Source organism: Balaenoptera acutorostrata, chromosome 9 (assembly GCF_949987535.1).
Source record: "Balaenoptera acutorostrata chromosome 9, mBalAcu1.1, whole genome shotgun sequence".
Lineage (NCBI taxonomy): Eukaryota > Metazoa > Chordata > Mammalia > Artiodactyla > Balaenopteridae > Balaenoptera > Balaenoptera acutorostrata.
In genome coordinates this window covers 46736168-46752283 of record NC_080072.1, presented here as the reverse complement: position 1 = coordinate 46752283, position 16116 = coordinate 46736168, and the positions used below count along the sequence as shown (strand labels likewise).

At 40.7% G+C, this 16116-nt stretch overlaps 1 protein-coding gene across 3 annotated transcripts in view; it reads right to left on the bottom strand.

The window, feature by feature from the left end:
* RNF141 (ring finger protein 141) overlaps positions 1-4476 on the bottom strand; it is a 48573-nt gene extending 44097 nt beyond the window's left edge. The window contains exon 1 of one of the 3 annotated variants that reach the window (XM_057553455.1): positions 4368-4476. The gene's annotated coding sequence lies outside the window, so the exon portion shown is untranslated. The other 2 variants (XM_007174933.2, XM_007174934.3) reach the window with 2 other exon arrangements.
* Between the last annotated feature and the right edge of the window lie 11640 nt (positions 4477-16116).

Below are 16116 nucleotides of genomic sequence, written 5' to 3'. Positions count from 1 at the left end.
AGAAGACATACAGATGGCCAAACAAGCACAAGAAAAGATGCTCAACGTCACTAATTATTAGAGAAATGCAAATCAAACCTCCACCTCACGCCGGTCAGAATGGCCATCATCAAAAAATCTACAACAATAAATGCAGGAGAGGGTGTGGAGAAAAGGGAACCCTCCTACACTCTTGGCGGGAATGTGAATTGGTATAGCCACTATGGAGAAGAAAATGAAGGTTCCTTAAAAAACTAAAAATAGAGCTACCATATGATCCAACAATCCCACTCCTGGGCATATATGCAGAGAAAACCATAATTTGAAAACATACATGCACCCCAATATCCATTGCAGTGCTATTTACAATAGCCAGGACATGGAAGCAACCTAAATCTCCATCAATGGATGAATGGATAAATAAAATGTGGTACATATATACAATGGAATATTGCTCAGCCATAAAAAAGAACGAAATATAATGCCATTTGCAGCAACATGGATGGACCTAAAGTTTGTCATACTGACTGAATTAAGTCAGAGAAAGACAAATATCATATGATATTGCTTATATGTGAAATCTAAAAAAATGGTACAAATGAACTTATTTACAAAATAGAAATAGAGTCACAGATGTAGGAAACAAACTTATGGTTACCCAGGGGGAAAGGGGGAGAGGGATAAATTGGGAGATTGGGGTTGACATATACACACTACTATATATAAAATAGTTAACTAATATTGACCTACTGTATAGCACAGGGAACACTACTCAGTACACTGTAATGGCCTATATGGGAAAATAATCTAAAAAAGAGTGGATATATGTATATGTATAACTGATTCACTTTGCTGTACACCTGAAATTGAAGTAATGAAGTAAGTCAGACAGAGAAAAACAAACACCATATGCATCACTAATATATGGAATCTAAAAAAATAAACTAGTGAATATAACAAAAAAGAAACAGACTCACAGATATAACAGAGAACAAACTGGTGGTTACCAGTGGGGAGGGGGAAAAGGGGAGGGGAAAGATAGGGATAGGGGATTAAGATATACAAACTATTGTGTATAAAATAGGTAAGCTACGAGGATATATTGTACAACAAAGGGAATATAGCCAATATTTTATAATAACTATAAATGGAGTATAACCTTTAAAAATTATAATTCACTATGTTGTACACCTGAAACTTATATAATATTGTACATCAATTATACCTCAATGAAAAGTACCCCCCCCCCCCAGAAAAAAAGAAAATGGTCCCTTTTGTTTCTGCATTGTTTTGAACTGGTGTCCTAACTTTGAATAAAATCTATAATTTGAGGCAGCATATTAACTTGTTATCTTGTAATTCCACTTGGTATCAGGTATCTGGGAAACCTAATTATTAACTCCTCAGATTAAAAGGGAACACTATCTAGAGACTACTGAAAGAGCATGGAAAAGTGGTTCTCAACCTGGTTCAGTGGAGAGAGCCCAGGATTTACAGTTCATTTTGAATACCATAAAATGATAAATGTCAACATCCATCATGGGCATAAAAATATGACTCTGTGATCTAGATGCAAAAAAACCACAATCAAGGGTGCATGCATGTTCATGAAACAATCTGCTGAGGCCACCCTCTAGTCACCCGCCACAGGTTTTTCAATGTTCCTCTTTGGTGACTCGGCACATTCTTCTATCACAGCACATATCATCAGTTAGGTCACTTGACCATCCCCCTCTGTGAGCTTCTTGAGGGTAGTAGCTGTGTTCTCTCTTCTGGCAGATACATAAGCACACAATAAATGTTTATGAATGGATACAGTAAATATTGCTGACAGTTTCTGGTTTTTTATTATTAACTTAGTATTCTTTTGAGTTTTGTTAACTTGTTCAGTCATCTACTAGTTGCAGAGAAGCTGAAGTTAAAAAAAATACATGGAAGAAAAAATATAAAATTGTAAAAATGTATCATTAATGTTTATGTAAATTGAGAAATTTTCATTATTTGGTATGAGCAAAATACTTCCCTCTAGATTATGAAACAGCAGTATTGAACAGGAACTTAATTTGCAAACCACTGGCATAGAATTCAGCAAAAGATAAATCTCTGGTCAAGACTTCTCAAAGAACTGGCAGCTCTCATACTATTGTGCCCCTATAATTTAGTCCTTTCAAGCAGGATAACAATGTGCTTTCAAAAAAACATTTGAAGGATTTTCTAAATAAAGAATAATTGTTATTTTGAAACTCATAAGAATATCAAGGATTCCAAAAATGCCACATTCCCTAGTGGGTGGTAACATACACTTGATCACTGCTTTTTCTAACAAAATGAATTGCTGTAGTTCAAATATGCTTTGTAAAGCTATAAAAATCACATCATGGGTAACTGGAAAAAAAAAACCTTCAGGAAAATTTAAACCATATCCATTCATAAAAGGATTAAAGCAAAGATGAAAAGCCTGGAAATACAAGATGACTAGCTCACAAATAGTGTAGTATTTAGAAAAACTCTCTGAGACCTCCATGAAATTTTGTATCAACTTCTTTACTTACAGAAGAGATATTTATAGTTGAAATAATCATCAACTATTTTCACTGTTAAGTCCGTTTTAGCATCAGTGAAAAAACTAAGTACTAAAAACTAGGTCCCTATTTTATTACTCATTGTTTACTCAAACTCTAGATCTGTAAACAGATTATCAGCTGTCCTGCAAGACAAGAAAGTAACAGCAGTTATTACAGACCATATTGAAACTATCAGACTAGTCAGAGCCACTATAGAGTCTAGAACGCCTGTTCTGGGCTCAAAGACCTTAATCAGACAAAAATTTTATGCAAAGAAAAACTACAAAAGGATAGTACTTGGAGACTGAAAACATGGGTTTCTGATATCACCAGGGTGTTTACTAAATACATTTCATATCTGGAAAAATGCACTAACTAGATTTGTAAGAATTCTCTCTGGACATTCTCTGCCTTTTGGGGAAGAGAAAGGGAAAGGAAGTGTGCCAAGTGCTTAAATGTGAACTAAGAAGGATCAGACAACACACACCAAATATAAAACTCACTTTTATCAAATGACAAAGAACACATTTTGGAAACACACAACCATATCCTGGAGGGAAGTATTTAGAAACTGCAGCCAGGCAGCATCAGAGAAAAGGAGAAATATTCATACTATTTTTGAGTTCTGAATTCAGAAAGCATCACTTCTTAGAGGGCTTTCCAATATAGAGGCGACTAATTTAGGATCGTTGGTCCGGGGCACCTCACGTTCCAGATGAAATTCAGAACGGATGGAGCTCATATTATAGCAGGAAGAATGGGCGCGTGGGGTGGGGGGAGGTGGAAAAGAATCACTTCATGCATAAGATCTAAGAGTTGTAAGCCATAGGAAGTGTCACGGCCGCTTTAGAAATACGCCAGAGATGAGAACTGCATCACCTGGCACGGTGAAATAGGACAGGGTCAGAACACGGACGTACACTGCAATTTTAAAGGGGTTGGGGATAAATTTGAACAATAATAGTAAACTCACATTCTGTAACACGATAAAAAAAACAAAGAAATCATTTCAAAAGCGACACAGAAAGTTTCCTTTCCAAGAATGAATACTACAATTAGTAGCCAGAAAACTTCCGGTCTCTGCCGGGTCTCACGGTGGCTGGTTCGACAAGGCCAGGCCTTTGGCAAGGGGAGCAGCCTAAGCTAATTTAGAACAGGAGGACGGGTTAAGTAGACGGACTTGGCCATTTCTGAGCCATCACCCAGGCAAGGGTTTCTAACTGGGGTGTCCCGGGCGGCGGGCGCGCACAGGTTTCTAGCCTCACTCGCGCGTTAACTCAACACACCCACCACCCTTCCGCCACCGCCCCGCCTCAAGCGCACCTGCACTCGGAACCAACAGCTACGTCCGCAGGCCGACTGACTGCGCCGGCGGCAACATTCAAAAGCGGATCCGCGCTCGAGGAGGAAAAGCTGTCTCCTGATCCCCCAGAACCACTCCCCCCCCCGCAAAACGGGACAAGCCACTTCCACGCTCTGTCACTGGAAACCACTGGCTTAGAGACAGTGCGACCACGGAAGGGCCTCCCAAGCCAGCTCCACACCCTAAGCCGAGGCCTAGAAACGGCGGGGCGTTTCTCCTCCTTGTCCGAGGGCTGTGGAGCAGCGGGCAGGGGAAGCGGCGACAGACCAGCGCTACGGAGCTCACCCCAGGTTCAAGGCATCGCGCTTCCGGCAGCAGCGGCGCCGCCTCAGCCAGCCTCTCAGACCCGCAGGCGGCGGCGGCGGCGGCGGCTTCAACCGCCGCCCGGTCGCACCTCAGTGACGTACAGGGCGTGCCCCCCTCTCCCCGCCCCAGCGCGTTGCTTAGAGACGGTGCACAACCTTCCTCCCCAGAGCTTCGGCTAGCTGGCTCAGCTTCTCCTGAGGACCTGCGAGGCCCCGGCCCCGGAAGCCATCCGATAGGGAAGTGTGGCGGCGGAGGCCAAGGAGGGGGCCGTGCCCTAGTGGCGGCGGAAGAGGCCTCGCCTGGCAGGCTCCTCGAGGCTAAGGCTGCGTGGGGCCGCAGTGGGTGCGGCCTGGCGGGTGCCGGCTCTCCTGGCCCCATCCCCTGATCGAGAGCGTAGCGGGTGGCAAAGGCACTGCGAGCCCCGGTTTGGTCAAGGGTTGGATTCCAAGCCACTACTTATTAGGCCTCCAACCTCCCACTGGTTATAGCTACACAAAGATCATCTCGTTTCTTTATCATGAAGGGGGCCCATTATGCTCACCTAGCTAGATTAAGAAGCATAAAAGGGAATATATAGAAAGTAACCAGCACAGGGTCCAAAATGGGAAGCCCTAGTAAATGGCAACTATTATTATTATGAACACATGTTGGCGAGATCATGGCTTTTCAGAACGTACATAGTGGATAATTTCTGTGTATTAAGCATCTGTTGTATGCCAAATACTATACTAGGCACTTTATAGGCATTGCTCTTGTTTAAATAGTTGGCTTCAAGTTGCACAGCCAATAAACAGCAGAGCAAGGGTTAGACCCAGGTATGACTCTCACTATCGCCTTTAGGCTTAGCAGCTAAATTAAACTACTTCTTATGCTTGGGCATGTTGCCACACTCATCCTTCCCCAGTCATTTGTAGATTTACCTTGCAAGAACTAATCTTGCCCTCTAATAATAGATAATATTTGTTGACAATTTACTATGTGCCAAGCCCTGTTCTGAGTACTTTGAAGGTATTAATTCATTTAATCCGTACAGCAGTCCTATGAGGTAGGTATTATTAATACTCTCATTTTACAGTTGAAGAAACAGGCTTAAGAAAGTCAAGTTTTCCAAGGTCAACCAATCAGTAAGGAGCAGAGGCAGATTCAAACCCAAGCTGACTGAACCCTGAGCCTGTGCTTTTTTTAAAAAAATATTTTTTTAAATTTATTTATTTAATTTATTTATTTTTGGCTGCATTGGGTCTTCGTTGCTGCCCATGGGCTTTCTCTAGTCGCAGTGAGCGGGGGCTACTCTTCATTGCAGCATGCGAGCTTCTCATTGCCGTGGCTTCATTTGTTGTGGAGCACGGGCTGTAGGCGCATGGGCTTCAGTAGTTGTGGCATGCGGGCTCAGTAGTTGTGGCTCGCGGGCTCTAGAGCGCAGGGTCAGTAGTTGTGGCACGCAGGTTTAGTTGCTCTGCGGCATGTGGGATCTTCCCAGACCAGGGCTCGAACCCATGTCCACTGAATTGGCAGGGGGATTCTTAACCGGTGCGCCACCAGGGAAGCCCTGAGCCTGTGCTTTTTAACTCTTATTCTAAACTGCCTCAGTGAGGTGGTGAGACTTCATTAGGGCCAGATCCATGTGTCTGTGTATCCCTTAAAAAAATTTTTTTATTGAAGTATAGTTGATTTACAGTGTTGTGTTACGTGTACTCCTTTTATATACCTTATGGAGAGTGTACTGAGGATTGTCTCCCTGACAACCAGCACAAAGCCTGTCATGCAGTAATTGTTCAACATTTGAACATTTGATGAATATTTGAATGTGGTAAAAACTAACAGCCTAATAATGAACCATACCTAATGATTTTTAAAAATCTAATTAAATTCAACAAAGTCCTATAGTTGAACCTAATCTGGGCCAGGAGTCAGGACTATTTCTCTGATAAAATTGCTTTCAGTTAAATGTAGTGTTGGAGGTTCTAGTCAGTGCAATAAAACCAGACAAAGAAATTTTTTAAAAGGCATTACATTGGAAAGAAAGAAAGAACACTGTATTTGCAGACAAAAATACTTTAGAATACTACAAAAAAAATCTACTAGAACTAGAAGTGAGTTTCGAAGGATACCAAGTCAGTATATAAAAATCAGTTTATTTCTCTATAGTAACAATGAAAAATTAGACTTTGAAATGTTTTAAATACCATTTAGCAGCAAAAAAACCCCAAAACAAACACACACATACACAAACTTAGGGATACATTGGACCAAAATGTGAAAGACATATAAATTGAAAACTCTGAAATATTGTGAGAGAAATTAATGATCTAAATACAGAGATATATCATGTTCATGGATCAGAAGATTCAATCGTTTTAAAATGTCATTTTTCTCTGAATTGATCTATAGACTTAGGGCAAGTCCAATAAAAATCATAGCAGGTTCATTTTGTGGGAATTACAAAGCTGATTCTAAAATTTCTATGAAAATGCTACCTAGAGTAGCCAAAACTTTGATCAAGAAAAACAAAGTTGGGCTTCCCTGGTGGCGCAGTGGTTGAGAGTCTGCCTGCCGGTGCAGGGGACACGGGTTCGAGCCCTGGTCTGGGAAGATCCCACATGCCGCGGAGCAACTAAGCCCGTGAGCCACAACTGCTGAGCCTGCGCGTCTGGAGCCTGTGCTCCGCAATAAGAGAGGCCGCGACAGTGAGAGACCCGCGCACCGCGATGAAGAGTGGCCCCCGCTCGCCGCAACTAAAGAAAGCCCTTGCACAGAAACGAAGACCCAACACAGCTAAAAATAATAAATAAATACTAAATTTATAAAAAAAAAAAAAAAAAAAAAAGAAAAAAAAAAGAAAAACAAAGTTGAGGGACTTAGACTACCTGACTTCAAGACTTTATAAGAGACACAGTAATTAACACAGTGTGTTACTGGTGTAAAGACAGGCAAATAGAGCAATGTAACGGAATAGAGTGCAGAGACAGACCTACACAAATATGGTCAATTGATTTTCAAGAAATATGCCAAAGCAGTTCAATGGGGGAAGGATAATCTTTTCAACAAATGATGCTGGAACAACTGGATAGCATATGCTAAAAATAAAAATAAAGAAAAGAATCTTGATCCTGTCCTCATGTCATATGCAAAAATTAACTAAAAATGGATCATAAATCTAAATTTAAGTGCTAAAATTATAAACCTTATAGAAGAGAACATAGGAGAAAAATCTTAGTGACCTTGGATTTGGCAAAGATTAAGAAAACGGCACAAAAAGCACAATCCATAAAAGGAAAAAAATTACATGTAATAAATTTCACTTCCTCAAAATTAAAACTTCTGCTTTTCAAAACACACTTAAGAAAACAAAAAGGTGAGACCCAGACTGGGAGAAAGTACTTGCAAAACATATATTTGACAAAGGACTTCTAACTAGAATATATAAAGAAATGTTACAATTCAATAAGACAACCAATTTTTTTAAGTGGACAAAAAATTTAAATAAGCACTTCACCAAAGAAAATATATGGATGACAACATAAGCACACGAAAAGATGCTCAACATCATTATCATTAGGGAAATGCAAATTAGAAGTACAATGAGGTATCACTGCACACCCTAGTTATTAGAATGGCCAAAATTAAAAAGACTGATCATATAAAGTGTTGACAAGGATGTGGAACAACTGGAATTCTTATATACTGCATGTTGGGAATGTAAAATGATACAACTTTTTTGGGAAAAAGTTTGACCATTTTTAAAAGAGCTACATACACCTACCATATGATCCAGCCATTCCACTCCTAGGTATTTACCCACAAAGACTTATACATGAATTCATAGCAGCATTATTTGTAATAGGCCCAAACTGGAAACAACCCAAATGTCCATCAACAGGTGAATGGAAAACACACTGTGGTTTATCCACACAATGGCATACTCCTCAGGAATAACAAGCAATGAGCAGCTGATATACTCAACAACATGGATGAATCTCAAAGTAATTATTCTGAGTGAAAGAAACCAAACTAAAAAACAATTCATGCTGTGTGATTCCATTGATATAAAATTCTAGATAATTCAAACTATAGTGACACAAAGGTCAGTGGTTACTTGGGCTGGGGGATGAAAAGGTGCCAGGGTAGAGATGAGTGGGAGGGTGGTATTACTTAGGGGCAGGAGGAAACTTTTTGGGGTGATAGGTATGTTCATTTTCTTAATTATAGTGATAGTTTCATAGGTGTATACCTGTGTCAAAACTTCTCAAATTGTACAATTCTATCATGTGCAGTTTATTAGATGCCAATTATACCTTAATGATATTGGGGAAAAAGATATATCTATTAAAATTTTAAGAGGCTTTATATTTCAGCCTGATCTGAGCCTGGGAATCAGGAAAATCACTCTGCAAATTGCCTTCAATTTTATAAACTGGGGGGACTTCCCTTGGTGGTGCAGTGGTTAAGAATCCACCTCCCAATGCAGGCGACATGGGTTCGATCCCTGGTCAGGGAACTAGATCCCACACTCATGCCACAACTAAGTAGCCCCCAAGCTGCAACTAAGGAGCCCATCAGCCTCAACTAAGGAGCACGTGTGCCACAACTAAGGAGCCCACAAGCCACAACTAAGGAGCCCGCAAGCCGCAACTAAGGAGCCTGCCTGCTGCAACTAAGATCTGGTGCAACTGAAAATAAAATTTTTTTTAATTTAATTTTATTAAAAAAAATTTTTTTCTTTTTGGCTGCATTGGGTCTTCATTGCTGTGCGTGGGCTTTCTCTAGTTGTGGCAAGTGGGGGCTACTCTTCATTGTGGTGCACAGGCTTCTCATTGCAGTGGCTTCTCTTGTTGTGGAGCACGGGCTCTAGGAGCGTGGCCTTCAGTAGTTGCAGCACACAGGCTCAGTAGTTGCGGCATGTGGACCCTAGAGCGCGTGGGCTTCAGTAGTTGTGGCGCGTGGGCTCAGTAGTTGAGGCACATGGGCTCTAGGACACACGGCCTTCAGTAGTTGTGGTGCGCGGGCTCAGTAGTTGTGGGTTGCAGGCTCTAGAGTGCAAGCTCAGTAGTTGTTGTGCACGGGCTTAGTTGCTCTGTGGCATGTGGGACCTTCCCACACCAGGGATCAAACCCGGATCAGGGATCATCCCTGCACTGGCAGGTGGATTCTTAACCACTCTGCCACCAGGGAAGTCCAAAAAAAAAAAATGTTGTAAAACAGTACTCTTATATACCTCATGGAGAGTATAGTGAGGATTAGACTATAGGCAAGACTACAAGACTAAAATATTTAAAAATTAGTGTTAAATTAGTGTTATTATTGACATCTCTAGATAGTTCTTTCTCATCACTACAGCTTTTTTCTTAACTTTGCACAAGCATAATGAATTAGCTAGAATGTAAAACAATAGGACAGTAATAAGGATTATCTTAAAAACCATAATAGAAGAGGTTAGAATTCTCTCTGGAATAGGATTTATGAAGTTGTTTTGTAGCAAGATAAGGAAGCCTTTATTTTTCTTTCATATATAGAAAAAGTATAGGAAAAATGTTTGTAGGAAACCATAAATAAAAATATTAACAGTTATGGGGGGAGGGATAAATTAGGAGTTTGGGATTAACAGATACACACTACTATATATAAAATAGATAAACAACAATGTCCAAACTGTATTCAATATCTTGTCATAACCTATAGTGGAAAAGAATCTGAATATATATATCACTGAATCACTATGCTGTACACCTGAAACTAACACAACCTTGTAAATCAACTATAATTTTAAGAAAAACTTTAAAGAAGAGTTATGGGAGAATAAACCTCTAAGGGAATCCTTTTATAAGAAGGATCCTTTTATAATGAATCTTGCAATTTGTAATGTGTATTCAGATTGTCATAGTTTATATAGGTATTTTCCAGTTAAAACACAGAGGCTTCAATAAAATTGTAGTAAACACAGTCCTGTAGTGAAGACCAGGAAGATTTGAGAGACTTTTGAAATACTTTTCTAGGAAAGTATGTCCAATGTCTCCTGCTTTTCGTAAGGTCACTAAACATCTGTGACAGGACTGTGGGAATATATGAGGAAGGCTTTCAGTGGCTATGGATTGTAAACATTTTTAACTTCCTGTCTGTAATTCATAAAATCATAAAGTCGAAAGAACTGTCTAATAAATCATCTGGTCCAACATTTTTCTTTTATAGATGAGGAAACTGAGATCCAAAGGTGGGAAATGATTCAACTAAGGACTACAGAGCAAGTTAACTAAGCTGGGTTAGAATCCAGATTTTCTGGCCACTAGTCTAGTGCTTTTCCCTCACAATGTACTGCTTTCGCTCTAATTACTGCTTTTAATTAGATCAGTGTGGAATGCAGAGGAACAACGAGTCACCTACAGTTGAGATGAAAGCATCATCTTCCAGGATGCTGCACTTTGAGGTTTTTACATCTGATTGATCCCTCCTCTCAGGCTGCTGCTTCTCAAGCTCTGGCCTCAGCCCTCTGCCTTTATTTTTTAAACATTTGGAGAGCTCATGCACTCCTAGCTTCAATTATCACCTGTATACAGATGATTCCCAAATCAACATTGCCAATTGTTAACTTTCATTGGTGTATCAATCCTGTACTTCCCTAATTACATAGGGTATCTCCCATAGGAATGAATACCACAGTAATGGCACCTGAACCCAACAATTTCTATATCAAAGTGGCCTCAATATTCCTTCTGGTCTCCCAGGCTCAATCATATAAAGAGATTTCTTTCTGTCTCCTAAAGCATTCTGTCATGGTATCCTGTACATTCTTTAAAATTTCTTCTCATTTTTAAAAAAATTTTTTATTTATTTATTTATTTTTGGCTGTGCTGGGTCTTCGTTTCTGTCTGAGGGCTTTCTCTAGTTGTGGCGAGCGGGGGCCACTCTTCATCGCGGTGCGCGGGCCTTTCACTATCGCGGCCTCTCTTGTTGCGGAGCACAGGCTCCAGACGCGCTGGCTCAGTAGCTGTGGCTCACGGGCCCAGTTGCTCCGCAGCATATGGGATCTTCCCAGACCAGGGCTCGAACCCGTGTCCCTTGCGTTGGCAGGCAGATTCTCAACCACTGCGCCACCAGGGAAGCCCCACTTCTCACTTTTTTAATCCTTTTTTTTTTTTTGAGTTCTTAGTGTTCTATATATATTATCTCCTGTAAGCCTCACAATGGTCCTAAAAGACAGATTTTAAAGCTACTAAGATCATCTCAATTTTACAGAAGAGAAAAGAGTCCTAGAGAAGTGAAATAACTTGCCCAATTTCATATAGTGCATACATGGCAGAGCAGGGATTCAAACCCACTGTCTGATTTCAGAACCTCCTGTTTTAGCTACTGTATTTTACTATTGGGTTTAACCCATTCTTGTTTATTCCTATCATCTCAGTCTAAGTTCCATGCTAGATCCACATCCACAGATAGATTAGTATACCTTAGCCAATCAACCTATCCTGAAACATATTTATTCAGTCTATCTTGTATCTTGCTGCCAGACCAAGCAACTTAAAATATTATCTTTTGGGCTTCCCTGGTGGCGCAGTGGTTGAGAATCTGCCTGCTAATGCAGGGGACACGGGTTCGAGCCCTGGTCTGGGAAGATCCCACATGCCGCGGAGCAGCTGGGCCCGTGAGCCACAATTGCTGAGCCTGCGCGTCTGGAGCCTGTGCCCCGCGACGGGAGGGGCCGCGATAGAGAGAGGCCCGCGCACCGCGATGAAGAGCGGTCCCCGCACCGCGATGAAGAGTGGCCCCCGCTTGCCGCAACTGGAGAAAGCCCTCGCACGAACCGAAGACCCAACACAGCCAAAAATAAATAAATAAATAAATAAATAAATAAGAAAATCCTTTAAAAAAAAAAATATTATCTTTTAAGTCTACACCATTAAGGTGCTGGTACTCAATATTAAACCAGAGCAGGTCAACAAAATGGGCCTTAGTGTTTGGGAACTGTTTTAAATGGATGATTTTACCACCCCATTGCCCCAAAGATCTATCTGGATCTTGGGGAGAGTCAGCTCTGTATACTATCTACCCCCAGCGTTACCCTGTCAATCCAAGCCACCTCCGAGCACCCTCCGCAACAATCCTTCATCACGATGTTCTGTGATCACTGATCTTAACACAACTCTTCACGGCCCACCTACCTTTGTCATAACTCATCCCTCACCTTAAGCAAGCTTCTTCTCTGCCTCAGCCATCTCAGTTTGACCCTAGGAATTCCCATTTTCCTGCCAACAACTCCTCTGCCATTTTCTGCTTTTTCTGTGAACACTTTCTACCTTACTGAAGCCAGAGGAATCCACTTCCCTGACAACCTTTTTTGGCTAAGGGACAAGTTAACATTCTCTCCCCTAGCTGTCAGATCCTTTCACAGCAATGTTTTACTTCCAGCAATTAGCCGTCTTTGTTCCTTTAAGCTCTTCCCTCTGGAAGTCTGTTTTTTCCTAAACCAGCTGGGCCTAATAATACTACAGATGAAAGAAGTCATGTTTCTCCTTGTGCAAATGTGAGCCACAAACCTTACCATTATCACGTATAGTCCAAGGAAGGATCAATCCAATGCATACAGACCTGGTGGGGGGAAATGAAGGGAGGAAGTTCAAGAACAACATAGAGATTACTTGCTCCAATCCTGGAAGCTCTTCACCTTGGTTTTTTTGGGTCCTTGTTGTCAGAGAGACAGACTAATGGGAAATGACAAAGTCTATCCCAGGAGAGCAAAACCCAGGTCAGTTTATCACTCTGCTACGTGGAAAAACAAGGACCAGAAGCAGCTGGTCCATAATTACATTTCCCAGATTATGTAAAAAAAGTCTTTTTACAGATAGTAAATTTGTACTAATTTGTTTTGGATTAGGATCCAAACAATCCTTCCTCACTATGTCCTGTGATCACTGATCTCAGCGTAGCCCTTTATGGCCTCTCATTGCATTTGATCGTTAAATTTTAAGGTTTTTAAAATTTAGAACAGTCTGTCTCTCCTGCTTTTTTCATACTATCAACTTGTTACAAAAACTGGGTGTGTTGGGGTTCAACTGGAGAAACAGAGCAAGTAGGAAGTATAAACTAAGAAGTTTATTGCAAGGAATTGATTTAGCGGTCGGGGCTATTGGGCTTAGCTGGAAATCCATAGAGCAAGCTGTCAGGAAGGGCAGGCTGGAGCTCTTGGGCGTGAGTGGAAACCACCACACTCAGAATTTCTTCTTCTGGGAAGCCTCAGTTTTGCTCTTAAATTCTTTCAGCTGATTGAATCAGACCTACCCAGATTATCTAGGATAATCTCCCTTACCTAAAGTCAACTGATTACAGACTTAATTATATTTACAAAATACCTTCACAGCAACACTTAGGTGAGCGTTTGATTGAATAACTAGGGATCAAGGTTTAGCTACCTAAACGCATAAGGACTATCACTCTGGGTCAGTGGTTGTATAGACTCTCCCTACATTCTGGATTTATCTGTTTTCTTCCATTTACCTTGTTCCCTTTTCTTGCCATATTTCCCATATATGCAGTTTGGCTTTAGAGGCTTGATTTGTTTCATGTTCAACTGTTTTGGCAGGAATACTTCATAGGTTGTGCTGTGTGCTTCATGCTGCATCACATCAGGAGGCCCACGATATCTGCTTTATTAAGACTGATCACTGGGGTTCCCATCAATATTTCATCTAATGCCTTTATCCATTATGATGGTAGTCTGAATCCATTTTATTAGGGATTACAAAACTAGGGTGATTTTCTAATTATCCGAACTTAGCAACATCACTTCTGTAAAAAACTTTTCCTTACGAACCAAGGCTATTTGGTTACACTGAAATACTTCCATACAGGAAAGACAGGAGAAATACCAAATTCTTTCCTCTTAAGGAGTTGGTACCCAGTTACTTGCAATTGTGTCCAATGTGTGGAATTTTAACTTTTTTAGTATAATTATGAATTCATGGGTTTTATATATTTGCTCAATTGCATTTATTATTACTTTTGGTATTTATATTGTCCCATATTTAGCCATATGTAGTCACAGTGTATGGTCTTTTTGACAAGACTTTTATAGCTTGCTTGCATTCTGGTCCCTGGCTTATCTTCTATATTTCCTGCTCCAGATCTGCAACTACCATTCCTCCAAGGAATTCTGGATCCTTTTACTGAGGAATGGTATGTAGAAGTCCAATCTGGTCGCTAGATAGATCCATAGCTATTGGATTGTCATTACTTCTAGTCCTTTTCAGTAGACAGAACTAGGGAAATTGAAAAGAAAATAACAATCTAGAGTTCATACTGATATTCCTAATTTAAATTTAATATTACAAGATTTTAAATCTTGATCAGTCTTTTCATGTACTAGTACTGCATTGTTTTAATTATAGGGGCTTTATAATATGTTTTAATATCTGGTTGGGATAACCTCCTCCTCTGTTGCTCTTTTTTTCCTCTATGGAGAGAACTCATCTGAAGGGAAAAGGAAGCCAGACCATTATGAATGATTGCCTAATAAAGCCTTTGTCATGGGATGGAGAGTAGGCTGGAATGAGGTGATTTTAAGTAGATTTTATCCATGAACCAATTCCCATGGAATCAAGTCCATGTCACAGATTTATAGAGGGATGTTAATAAAAACTGCAACAGCTATCTGCACTAAAAAGTCAGTATATTAGGTTATGGTAAGTACTGCTTTGGTCCATTTCAAATGGAGTTAATCACAAATGGAGAGAGAAGCACTAATCATCCACCTGTTTCACACTAGGGTTACTAGATAAAATACAGGATGCCCAGTTAAATTTGAATTTCAGGTATACAACAGATTTTTTGTGTGTGTAAGTATGTCCCAAATGTTACTTCACACAAATAACTGGGACTAAAATATTATTTATTGTTTACCAGAAATTCAAATTTAACTGGGCATCCTGGTGTTTGTTTTGCTAAATCCAGCAAGCCTATCCAGCACATTCCTTAGCTTTGGTACATCAGGGATTCCAGTGCATCAGCACTGGTGTCAGGCAACTGCAATAATAGCTGGTAGAGATGGCAGTGCCTGCAGAATTTTGTGGTGACTAGAGGAAAAAGCAGCAGTCTCTAGTAGACAAGGTGTCATCAAGAGAAGTAGCATTGCTGGTAGATGCCACGGAGGATATTACCAGGGAAGCAGCAGCAGAGTCTGGCAAAGTCAGCAGTGTCTTGTTGGTGTGGCAGTTCCCCGAGGAAATAGAAGCAGTACTCAGTAGAGACTGTGGTGCCTGGTAGATTTATTGATACCTAGAGGAAATAGTCATGGTGCTTGGTGGGAAAAGGAAGAAACAAGCAGAAGTGGCCAGAGTGCCTAATGGAAGATATGATAGCACTTACTGGAGTGGAATTAGACCAAGAGCAGTGGGAAAAAACTTAGTGCCAGGTGGAAGGTGACCATACTTGCTCGTGAACACATCTGAGTTGCCTGCTTCTGGATAAACATGGAGGGTTACTTTTTTTTTTTTTCAAGGAGTAGGATTCTGCTTCAACAGAGCCAGATAAATGCAGATTACATTGGTGCTTCCCAAGCCATCATTCTAGAAAAGGAGAATAAAGGAAGTATAGATAGTGTAACAAGGATAATGATCTCTGCCTCTACCCACACTTTATTTATATCAGCCAATAAACCCCAATGCAGGGCTCTCTGTGGAAGCTGCTTTGGGCATAGGGCTTAAAGCTGGAGGCCTAAATACTATCCAAAAAAGGATGCAACGGGAGCCACAAGTCCACTTATCTAACCACATATATAGTGTGGAAGGGATGGATGAGGATGGCTACCGTGCCTCTAGAGACCAGGCTGTGCCAGGATCTGAAGCAGAAAGCCAACAGTTGAGTGCCATGAATAAGTCCTGAGCTTAAATGCAGAATAACTCCACTCACCAGTAAAAT